This window comes from Astatotilapia calliptera, chromosome 1, assembly GCF_900246225.1.
Source record: "Astatotilapia calliptera chromosome 1, fAstCal1.2, whole genome shotgun sequence".
NCBI lineage: Eukaryota > Metazoa > Chordata > Actinopteri > Cichliformes > Cichlidae > Astatotilapia > Astatotilapia calliptera.
This window is the reverse complement of record NC_039302.1, coordinates 34,677,420-34,689,882: the sequence shown is the minus strand read 5'-3', so window position 1 is coordinate 34,689,882 and position 12,463 is coordinate 34,677,420. Positions and strand designations below refer to the sequence as shown.

The window sequence follows — 12,463 nt, the reverse complement described above, 5'->3', positions numbered from 1 at the left end:
CAGCCATAATAAACGGCGCTCCTTTTGTCTAAACTCAGGTCCGTCTCCTTCCATGTCTGCACTTGAGTCCCCCTTCTCACTTCCTCTTCTCACTTTGTCCAAAAGACAAAACTCCTAAACACAAACTTAACAATGTAGTGTATGCTGTACAGCAGGGGTGCTCAATACGTCGATCGCGATCGACCAGTCGATCGCAAAGGTAGTATTGGTAGATCGCATGGCATTAAAAAAAAATAGATGCCAGCCTATCATCCATCCCGTCCCTTGATTGATACAGGGAAGCCAGTCAGATGACATCGGATTTTTTCTGACGCTTAGGTCGCTGCGCATGCGCAAACAGCGGCGCGAAGTGTAGTAAAACTGACAAACTAGCCAGCGAGTTAACTCCAATTTTTAGCTCTCGGTTTTTTCTCTTAAACCTAAGAAAAAGTTAAAAATGAGTGAGGGAGCTGGACCAAGTAAGAAGACAAAAACGTATCACTTTCATACGGAATGGGAGGAGGACTTTTTTTCACAATGTCATTTTCGAAGTGCGTTTGCCTCATCTGCCAGGCTGCCATCGCAATGCCAAAGAAGGGAAATGTGGAGCGCCATTTTCGAACTGTTCACGGAAAATACGACACTACATTCCCGCCGAAAAGCGAGCTAAGAAAGAAAAAGGTGAAGGAACTAAAATCCCAGTTGTCCGGACAGCAGTCATTTTTCACACAACAAACTTCAAAAGCAAAAGCCGCCACCGAAGCATCGTTCCGGGTGAGTCACATCATCGTTAAAAACAAGAAGTCTTTTCAAGATGGAGAGATGGTAAAAGAGGCATTCGTTGAAGCAGCTGACTCATTGTTCCGAGACTTTAAAAATAAGGCAGAAATAACATCTTCGATCAAAGCTCTCCAGCTGTCAAGAAGTACAGTTACACGGCGCTGTGAAGCCATGGCGGAGGATTTAACCCAGCAACTTTGGAAGGACATCGGAGATTGCCAGTGTTTCTCACTGCAGTTGGACGAATCTACGGACGTGAGTGACACAGCCCAGGTGTGCATTTTCATTCGTATGGTGTTTACTGATATCACTGCAAAAGAAGAGCTATTAACAGTCCTGCCCATGAAAGAACAGACGCGAGGAGAGGACATATTTCAGTCGTTCAAAAACTTTATCGAGAAAACCCAGCTCCCAGTGTACAAATTGGTGTCTATTACCACAGATGGAGCACCCGCAATGGTTGGCCGCGTGAATGGATTTATTGCCAAGTGCAGGCAGGACGATGCTTTCCCGGACTTCCTAAATTACCATTGCATAATCCACCAACAAGCGTTATGCGCTAAAATGCTCAACATGAAGGAGATCATGAATGTTGCAACGAAGATCGCCTGTTCTATTCGCGCCAGATCTCTTCAAAGACGGTTATTTCGTGCACATCTGGAGAAGGCTGACTGCGACCACTCTGAGTTGTTGCTACACACTGACGTGAGGTGGCTTAGTCGAGGGAAATTCCTGCAAAGATTTTGAGAGCTCTGTCCGGAGATTAAGGAGTTTTTCCGTGTAGCTGGACAAGCAGAATACATGCAACTTAATGACGGTCAGTGGCTGTTAGACTTGGCATTTTTAACCGATCTGACAAACATGTTGAATGACCTTAATCTACAGCTGCAAGGAAAAGACAAAACAGTGATCAACATGATCAGCTCAGTTAATGCTTTCAAACGAAAGATGCAACATCTCTCTTTAAAGCTGCAGCACCATGATTTGATTAACTTTCAAAACCTGGCGTCAGAGCTGGAGATGCAAGGGATGGCCTGTTTGCAACTTGACAGTGCACGCTACACAGAGCAGATTGACAATTGTCTGTCAGAGTTTGACAAACGCTTTCAAGACTTTTCTTTGCTCGAGCCAGTCGCTACCTTCATGTGCTATCCTTTTCGGGAACATGCTGATGTCGATTCACTCGCATCAAAAATTGCAAAACTATTTCACCTGAACTCTTCTGGAGTGGAAGATGAGATTTTGACACTACAAGCCGACATTGAGCTGAAGTCCAGAGATCATGGACAGTTCTGGAACTTACTCACAGAAGTAAAGTACCCCAACATGAGGAAATGTGCTGCCTCTTTGACTGCATTATTCAGCTCCACTTATTTATGTGAGTCTTCATTTTCCCACATGAACATCATTAAGTCCAAATACCGTTCCACCATGACTGATGAACATTTGGAAGTGTGTTTGAGGCTGGCCGTCAGCAGCTACTGTCCGGACTATGCATCCCTGGCTGATTCAATTCAGTGCAAGTCATCAGAGTAAACTCAGGTAATGACAAAAAATTTACATTGTTAATTGTGTTGTGAAATATTGGATATTGCGGTTATGCATGTATATACATTGTAGATATAAAGAATCCTCAATATATTTATAAATAAGTATATGTTTTGGATTTTTGTAGTGGGTAGATCATTTTGACTTGGTCATTTTATAAGTAGCTCACATGCGGAAAAAGTGTGAGCACCCCTGCTGTACAGTGTAGCGAGGAATGCCCAGGCCTCTACATTAGAGAGACCAAACAGCATAAATGTTTAACTATATACAAGTGTACACTCATACAATACACACATAAAACAATTTAAACCAAAACAACTGCAAGCACCCTATGGTTAAGACCTGATAAATGATAGTATAAGCTAAATGCTCAGCTTATATTATATCTGTGTGACAAATACCTTAACAGCGGCCTCCCATGGACGAACATGACAGAGCCTGCCTGAAACTAGGAGGAAAAACTGAAACGGGAGTGGCATTCAGGGAGGGAAACGTGGGTGTACGGGGCGCGGGAGCCAACCCTGATGCGCGGCCTGTGAAATGCTACCCAAGGGTACTCTGGGACACCCGGGGTCCGGAGCTGCCCCGACGGGGAGCACGAGGGTTAATACCTTACTCTTGCCTTAATCTATAAAAATGAGAACAAGGCTTCAATGTTCATGTTGTGCATTTTCCATTGTTATACCCCTCCGACTTGTCTTCCCCATGTGATGTTTGTGTAATGTATGTATGGTTGGAAGGGTAAGATGGCGCTGGCACGGCTGGCTGCCTTAACCCAATTTCCCTCGGGATGAATAAAGTATTATCAATTAATCAATCAATAGAACACAATGAGATAGTTCAATCACTGAGAGGAACATTTACTATATTCATGCAATTAATTGTTTTTAAAAAATTGTGTTAATTTTTGTATTGATGTATTTTTCTTAACTTCATCTGTAAAGGTGTTCCACTTAGGGCTGGGGATCAATTTTGATTCCTATAATCGATTTGATTCCGATTCACAAGGTCCCGATTAAATTCAATTCACTTTTGAATCAGACAGTCAGAAATATTATAATTCTAATCATTTATCAGTACATGTTCATATTTTTATATCTATGTATAAAAACAAAGCTGACACTTTGATTCAAAGTAACTGAGGATAAAACACAGAAAAACATGAAGGAGACCTCGCCTGGCTTTTTATAGATGCCAGTCAGGCTTGAAAAACACCATTTTCAAGCCTGACTGGCATCGTGTTCAGTAGCATGGATTGAATCCATCGCCATCTAAGTATATTTGGTAAGGACAACAATTTAAGGATGATAATATCAATCAATCAATCAGTCTTTATTTATAAAGCACTTTTCATACAAAAAATGTAGCACAAAGTGCTTTACATAGTTAAAAGCAGCCCACCCCACCCTCCAACTCACTCCCCACACTCTCATTAACATAAATGATAAATGATGTGAATACACACATATCCCCCCTCCCCCCCACACACACACAATAAATCAAATATATAGTACAAACAAGAAAAACTTAAATTGCATTGTTGTTCAGTGTAATTCTGTGACTTCAACCTTTAGCTAATGTATAATGTTTGACATTTTATATAAATGTGACTATAAAATATAGTCAATAATATTAAAAAGGTGCTGTTACTGAGTGAAACTTCCAAAGATTTCAGGTCTGGATTTAGCCCCAGTGCTATGCTGGACATAAGCAACTGTGTTAGTGTGACGCCCTGCATATTTAAAGGATTGGAATAAACTTCTGTTCTTACTGAATCTGTAACATTGCCTTGATCTGCCTACATCATTTTTTAAATAGTTTATGTTGTTAAATGAGTTTTGTGTCACTGTGCACAGAGAAAAACTCACCTGATGTAGTGGTAATGCGTTATTCACCACTAGATGGAGACAACCTGGCACAGGTATTTTCCCTACACAATAAATTTCACACTGAAAAGCATTGGTGGGAATTTTTGTTTACATAGTAAGCAAAAGAAAAAAATGTCTTGAGGTCTTTCCAGTGTTTTCAAAATGGTGTTTTTCAGATGCACGTCAAAATTTCATACAGACAAACGCACACACAAAACAACAAAATATGTCAAATTACATGCACGTCTCATTCATTTTTTGAGAATTTCACCACTTTTCGATTTCATGGAAAATAACTTGTGTTATTCATGACATGATATCATTTAAAATAACTTTGTCAGGCCAGTGAATAGCTGCCACATAAGTATAAATCTAAATCATGCAAGTGTAATATAGAAAAAAACACAAACAGTTTTGCTGTTTGTTCATAATAAATGGGTAGGGGTTAGTGAGTCTTGCGCAAAGAGCTCTTCCACTGATGTAGTAATGTCAAATTCTTCAAGCGTTACATCAATATCACTGTACATGCACAGAGCACCTGTAGATGTTTTTGTGCAAACACTCACAATTGTTTATGACGTGACTATTGCAGCATTAAGTATGCATTATAACTGTGCTGTCATGTGCAGCTATTAAAAAAAGTAGAAACTAATCAATATCCTTCACTCTAAATTGTTTTTTAAAACCCAATAAATGGGTTACAGTATCTACCCCGTTTTCGAGGAAGCCTCTCACTTACGGCCACATCAGCCTGTTCTCATCTGATCTCTGAAGCTAAGCAGCCCCCTGCAGGTCCTGCATAGTCGCGTCACCTTCACCTCGCTCCATGTTAGAAACTCCATGATATCGTGTTCCCTGCTCAGGGTAGCACACTGATGCGCATTTATTCAGTATTCCTCGGGACCGCAGTCGGCAGCCAATAAGAGTTAAAACTCGTTGCACAAGAGTGTCAGGTTGACACTGTGCCCGGTGCACACTACAAGGTTAACAAGTTCCTCTCTACTGAGCCCAGACGGACTAGCCACAGACATTTTCTACATTTACAGAATAAATAAGTTTGTGTATTTCCTAAATATTTCGTTCTTGTTGTTTTTTTGTTTTGTTTTGCACAAAAGCGAAATGCAATCAGGAGCGTTGTCATGAAGCTTTTCCTGAATCTGCCTCCACTGAGTGAGCAGCGGCGCCCTCTGCAGTTTGTGTGTGGAAGTGCAAAAGCTTGCAGCACCTGGTATTCCCAGGCGGTCTCCCATCCAAGTACTGACCAGGCCCGACCCAGCTTAGCTTCTGAGATCAGATGATCAGATGTTCAGGGTGGTATGGCCGTAAGCGAGGGAAGCCCGCTATAAAAGACCATTTATAGGGCGTGTTCAGGGTCAAAATGTCAGGTTTGCGGATACCGGACACACCAGCGCATACTGGGGATGGCATAGGCACCAATCGGTTTTCTATCGCCCATTTGCTGGGAGTAAGGGCGCCCTCCGTTTGCGAGGTGCGCAAGAAGAAAATAAATATACAATTTAGGACTCGGGGTAAAGGGATCAATAAAAATTTATATTTTATAGTTTGATGATTTAAAGTCTCACACACAACACGTCGAAAGGGGAGGGAGACCTGCTGCTTCCAAATAGATCACATTTCATTTATAATGTTGTAAATCCAAGCCCATTATGTATTCATGATTTGAGTCCTGGGTTGTGCAAAATCCCAGAAATAAACCCTAGACAAAGTGAATCTGTGAACTAAGGTGTAGGTCTATTAGGTTATGTTGTGGTGATTTTCGAGTTGGGGAATGGGTGTTCATACTGGAGTGCAAAATTAAAACCAAGATGGACAAGAAAAGTTCAAATCCATCAGGTGCTCAGTTTAGAAAAAAGAGAAAAGAAGAGGAGAAGCGAGCAAAAGATGCAGGTAAGCAGATGTGTCATTGGATAATGGCAGGTCATCCTGAAACAATCAGAGTCAGAACACTTTATTAATCCCAAAGGAAATAATGTGGGTTACAGTTGCTCCAAGAAGAAATGGTAAAAATAGTAACAGTAATAGACTAAACTACAAACAATACAGTATGTTACAGATTTTAATATTAATTAGTCATTGTCAATTATTGATGTGTCCTCTTCTCACTGTATGACAAATTATGATGGCTGTTTGGTAGCCGTTTTCATACTATGCATACTCTCTCTTCATATGTGTGTGTGTGTCTTTTCTCTACTTGCCTACTTGCCTACTGGTGTTGGCCAGAGGGGCCGATGGCGCGATATGGCAGCCTCGCTTCTGTCAGTCTGCCCCAGGGCAGCTGTGGCTACAACCGTAGCTTGCCTCCACCAGTGTGTGAATGTGAGAGTGACTGAATAGTGGCATTGTAAAGCGCTTTGGGTGCCTTGAAAAGCGCTATATAAATCCAATCCATTATTATAGGACCGCCACTGGATAAATGTATGGATCAGAGTCTCTGGGTGGCATCCAGGCAAGATGGGCTTAATTTTTTAGAGCCACGTCAACTGAAAGAAAGAGGACTTGACTACAGTATTCCTTAAAGCTTTACTGTGACTCTTTGGGCACATGCATTTGAGACTAATGTGGGATAAGTCTGGGTTTTCCCTGCCCATACAGCTTTAGAGTTCATCCCACCCACTTTGGGCCTGTGCAGCCATTTTTGATAAAACATATTTATTAAATAGGAAATGGTCACCTAACTGCGACCACCTTGTTGCTGCATTTGCTTTTAATCAGTCTCCAACAGCAAAATAATTTGATACAATTACCAGAAAACCATTTATTTTTCCTAGTCACAAGGACATGTCATCCTATTTTAACTCAAAATAGATGAAACAACACAAACACACACAGTCATTAAATGCAGATAAACCTCAGATAGTATCAGGTTCCATCGCCTTACAGCACCAACTTTTTTGTTCATAATTTGCAATGCAAATCAAGGGGTTTTTTTTATGCAAATGAAAAACTTTAACACCAAGCTGTAAGATTAGATATAGCTGTTTTCCCATTGGCTTTAACTTTTGACTTTTAACAACTGGAGGAAAATCACACTGTGCATAAACTGGAAATTTGTGTTCATTTTAATTTTGTTTCTCAAAATCAGAATCAGTTTTATTTTCAATTTTATACACACAAAACTTAATATAGTACTGTGTTCTGCTGTCCATAGTCATAATGCAATTTTCCTGATATTGATCAATGACTTGCTTTGAGGGGAAAAAAAGTAGCTTTAGTAGTTTTATTGCTGAACATGTGAACAGGGTAAAGCATGGCGATTCAACTACGAAGTTAGTTGGGCCAGATTTTCAAACCGAGGAATTTATCTGGGCCAGATATTTTTTTTTGAAGCCAGTAAGCAGCAGATCATGATCAATTTCAAACCCACACAACTGTATTGAAAAACAAGTAATTTTTTTATTCCTATTCCCCTGTAAATCTGGTGACCTCTCACAAATGCACACCAAAAGGTCCATTTTAAAAAAGGGGAGCTATAACTAAACTATTTTTTGCACATTTGAAATAATAATAATATTAACAAAAAAAACATTTTGATAATTCCCTTTCAAATTAAAATAAATATTTCGCTGACCACTCACTTTTCCTGCCATGGATGGAGCCCCATCCGTCACAAGTATACAGACACGCTTCATATCCAGACCATTTTCCTCAAAAAGAGCTGAAATCTTCTCAAATATTATTTCGCCAGCTGTGTGTCCCTCTAATGGTAGCAAGCCGAGCAATTTCCCATCCAAAAAACGGACATATACGCAAAACTGTGCATTATCAGTTCTGTCTGTGATCTCCTGCTATAGACATTACATCAGTTTTCTTCAAGTCATCTAACAGCATTTCAAACTCGTCTGACGCCAGAACTTCAACTCTACGAATATTTGAACTGTCTGACAGGGGTACGTTTTTAATAGCAGATGTCACACTTACTTTCATTTTTTCATCACTTTTCACCGCATCCACCACAGCCAGCATGCAGTATTTCACTGTTTCAGAATCTGTGAAAGGCCTTTTCTTCTTCGCCAAGAAGCAAACATGAAGGAAAGCTGCTGCAGCTCTCTCTTGGGCTGTACAGGACCCTCACCATGGTAGCACAACTCCGGTTGTAAGATTATTAAACTCGGTAAAATGAATAAGTATTTGTCAGTCCAGGCAGGGTTAAACCGACAGTTTTCATTGTCAATTTTGCGCTTTTGGACTGAGAAAGCATCATATATTACGATGATTGTTTAATATGTTTACATCACGGTGCATTGTGGGTTAAATATTGCTAGGCTACTAGGAGTGTTGCATTCACAGTCTACACTACGCTGTAGGAATTTTTAATTTTTTTTTAAAATTAATTATATTTTTGCGTTTTCTCTGTGTTTCTGCCAGGACCACAGGCAGGGCCACTCGCAGGTTGCTTCTGGGCCGCATTTGGCCCGCGGGCCGCCATTTGAATAGGCTTGGGGTAAAGTATAATATCTCAATGACGTCATCCTGTATTTGATGCATACGGAGTAGTAACAAGGAAGATTAGAAATGTATTTTTTGTCAGTGATACTTCCTCTTTTTTACTTGCTCAGAATAGCATTTACATTTGTTTCATCAACTTCCTTTGCAGCTCGTCAAATTCACCCCCCCCCCCACCCCCGCTGTCACTTCTGCTTTGCTCTGTGTCCTCTATTAACTTAGTTCCACAGCAACATGGAAAGGTAGGGTATGCTTTGGTTCACTTTAAAATACATTTTAATTTCTGTGTTGATGCTAATAACAAGGGTTGTTAGTGTTATTAGTGTCATTCGACTTCATACTTTTTTTGTGATTTGTGATTTTGTTTCAGTGTATTTCTTAGGATTACTGGTAGTAGAAATAGGAGGAGTAGAAGTTGAATTCGTTTTATTTTTATACCTGTGTTTTTTATAACTTGGTACAGTCTCTAAAACTCAAAATCTTTATGTAGAAAACATATTTTGCATTGTTCTGATGATGAGTCTTCAGGGTGATGATGATCTACCTTCAGCATAATAGCAACAAAATAAATTTTGTGCTAATCTAAAAAATTAAGACATTTTAATCAGAAAAGAGCTTTGACTGAAAAGCATTGCCTTTTTTCCATTCTAAATGAGAGTCTCTTCACAGGAAGAAGAGCTGGATATTCTGGTGGTTGATGCCTTTTATGTCTTATTACATGCTTTATCAGAATTGTCTGTCGGAACAGTATTTCTGTAGGACTGCATGCAATATATCAGCTACAATAAGTAAGTTGTTATATTAACTACTGTAACAAAAGAATGACTTTATTACTGGAACAGCCAGACAATTTAGATTCTAACCTAAGAAACAAGGCTTATTCACTTTTTCTTTTTGCCTTTTATGAGTTTGAATAAAGTAAACTCAGCTTGTTTTCTGTCAATTTTAGCTACATGTGTTTCTTTCTTTTATACTATATAAAAAGTCTGTACACACTATATTCTACCACAGCCCTAAAATGTCACGTCCCTTTAAATTACATTAAATTACGTTACTACACTTTAGAAGAACACATCCTATCCTCAGTGTACTGCCTGCAACTACTGTAGACACTACGTCATCCTTTAAATTTGAAAAACATTATTACTGAAAGACTCATGTGAAGTCACATGAGCAAATATTTTATTTACCACAGAACATAAATAACATAAAAGATGCTTAAACTGAGAAATTTTACAATTTTAAGCACAAAATTAGCTCATTTTAAAATTGATGTTTGCTACAGGTGCATGTTTACCATGGTCTTCTTTTCAAAGCAGTTTGAAGACCTCTGGGAATGGAGGTTCTGAGTTTTTGTAGTTTTGGTGTTTGAATTTGGTCTCCTTTTTGCCTGCTGAAGAGTTTGTAGTCATCTTTGACATTGTTTTCATTTAATGAGGCAGCAAATGTTCTGTATAGGTGAAAGATCTGGACTGCAGGAGAGGCAATTCAGTACCCGGAGTCTTCTCTGACAAAGCCGTGTTGTTGTAGCATTATGCAGTTTTGCAATGTCCTGCTTTTTATTAGGATTTTTTTCATATACAGAAAACGGAACATTGCAGATGACAGTTCAGATTAGAAGTCCATTGACAATGGTAATACAATTTCTGGTGATGCCCTTCACTCCCACCACCCAATGAAAACAGACAACCAGTGGCTCCACTGCTAACCTGAACAGGAGAGGGTCTAAATCTTTATATATACCTTTATATGTTTTCCAAAACATGCAAGTTGCCCAGACTTAACACATTTGTTCAACACCATAATAAGACCAGCAGTCTTAACTAAGTATAGGTCAAACTCCAACCTTCCTTTCATATCAGAAATTCTTGAAAGAGTAGTTGTCAAACAGCTAACAGATCATCTGCAGAGGAATAGGTTATTTGAAGAGTTTCAGTCAGTTTTCAGAGCTCATCGCAACACAGAAACAGCTTTAGTGAAGGTTACAAGTGATCATGTTGTGGCCTCTGACAGTGGACTCATCTCTGTGGTTATCCTGCCAGACCTCAGTGTGGTGTTCGATACTTTTTTTTCCCCTGCCTGTCCTGTTTGGTTCTTTTGCCATCAGAATTATTGTCTAAAGGTAAAGAAAGCTTTTTATTTTCACTTGCTTAACACGGGACAGACTTGACTGGGGGAAAGAAAGAGGGAAAGAAAAACAGCAGGGAGGAGGAACAGTGATAAAGGGCAAAAAACAAAAACCAACAAAACAAACAGACAAAAAAATACATCTATCAATCACCCAGATCTCCTGTTGAGAGAAAAAAGAGAACACAAGCAAAAAAAGAGAGCAATATAATAAACAACATTTATGTGAATATAACAGTAAATACTAAATATTTAATATTATTGTACAGCACGTGACATTGAAATCGCACAGTGTGCTTTGAGGTAGGAGCCAAAAAGGGTGTAGTTTGTGTGTGTGAGCACCCGTGTGTACACCTGTGAGCATGAGCGCGCTTGTTTTTAAAAGGTTCCTTCATGTAATGATCTGCTAGAGGGTGAAGGGAGCCACAGCCCCGTCCTCCAGGCCATGAAGCAGGTATGGAGGAGATCCTGTGGTGTTCGATACTGCAGACCATAATATCCTATTAGACCATTTACAGCATGCTCTAGGTATTACAGGTACTGCTTTGCAGTGCTTTTTGTATCATATCTATTTAATAGACTCCAATTTGTTCATGTAAATGGAGAGTCCTCTTCACACACTGAGGTTAATTATGGAGTTCCACAGGGTTCAGTGCTAGGACCAATTCTGTTTACATTGTACATGCTTCCCTTAGGCAGTATCATCAGAAGACATAGCATACATTTACACTGCTATGCAGATGACACTCAACTTTGTCTATGATCCATGAAGCCAAAGAACACACACCAATTAGTTAAACTTTTTGTGTCTTAAACACAAAAAGACCTGGATGGCCGCTAACTTTCTGCTTCTAAATTCGGATAACACTGAGGTTATTGTAGTCTGCCTTGAAAATATAGTATCTAACCAATATGTAGGACTGCTTTCTTCCTTTTGTGCATTATCTCTAAAATTAGAAATAGCCTGTCTCAGAGTGACACTGAAAAACTAGTTCACGTACTTTTCACTTCTAGGCTGGACTACTGTCAATATTATCGGGATGTCCTAAAAACTCCCTGAAAATATGAAAATTGTCATGACCTTTGATCAAAGGCCATGACAATTTGCATATTATTGATGAAGGAACTGCCCACACAGCCCATTGTTCATTCAGGTGGCTCGTTTCAATCACTGTGCAAATATACACAGGTTGGAGAAACTTGCAGTCAGCTAAGACTGAAGAAGTCACTTGAATGAGTGATGAAACGCTTCTCCCACTGAAAACATCCAGATAAACAGAACCATCCTTTTGGGGTAGTTCATGAATTTATTACTTCTAGCCTGGACTACTGTAATTCGTCATTATCAGGATGTCCTAAAAACCCCTGAAAAGCCATTAGTTAATCCAAAATGCTGCAGCAAGAGTACTGAGAAGGACTAGAAAGAGAGACCAGATTTCTCATACATTGGCTTCCCTTCATTGGCTTCCTGTTAAATCCAGGTATTTAATTTTGATTTCAATCCATAATTGAATTCAAAATGCTGTTCCTCACATACAAGGTCTTGAATAATCTCTCCCCATCTTAGAGCATTTCGCTCTCGCACTCCAGGCATACTTGCTGTTCCTAGAGTATTTAAAAGTAGAATGGGAGGCAAAGCCTTCAGTTTTCGGTTCCCGCTTTTATGGAACCAGTTTCCAGTTTGGATTCAAGAGACA

At 39.6% G+C, this 12,463-nt stretch overlaps 1 pseudogene; it reads right to left on the bottom strand.

Moving 5' to 3' along the window:
* Positions 1 to 5,388: 5,388 nt before the first annotated feature.
* LOC113028040 (uncharacterized) lies at positions 5,389 to 5,503 on the bottom strand (annotated as a pseudogene).
* Between the last annotated feature and the right edge of the window lie 6,960 nt (positions 5,504 to 12,463).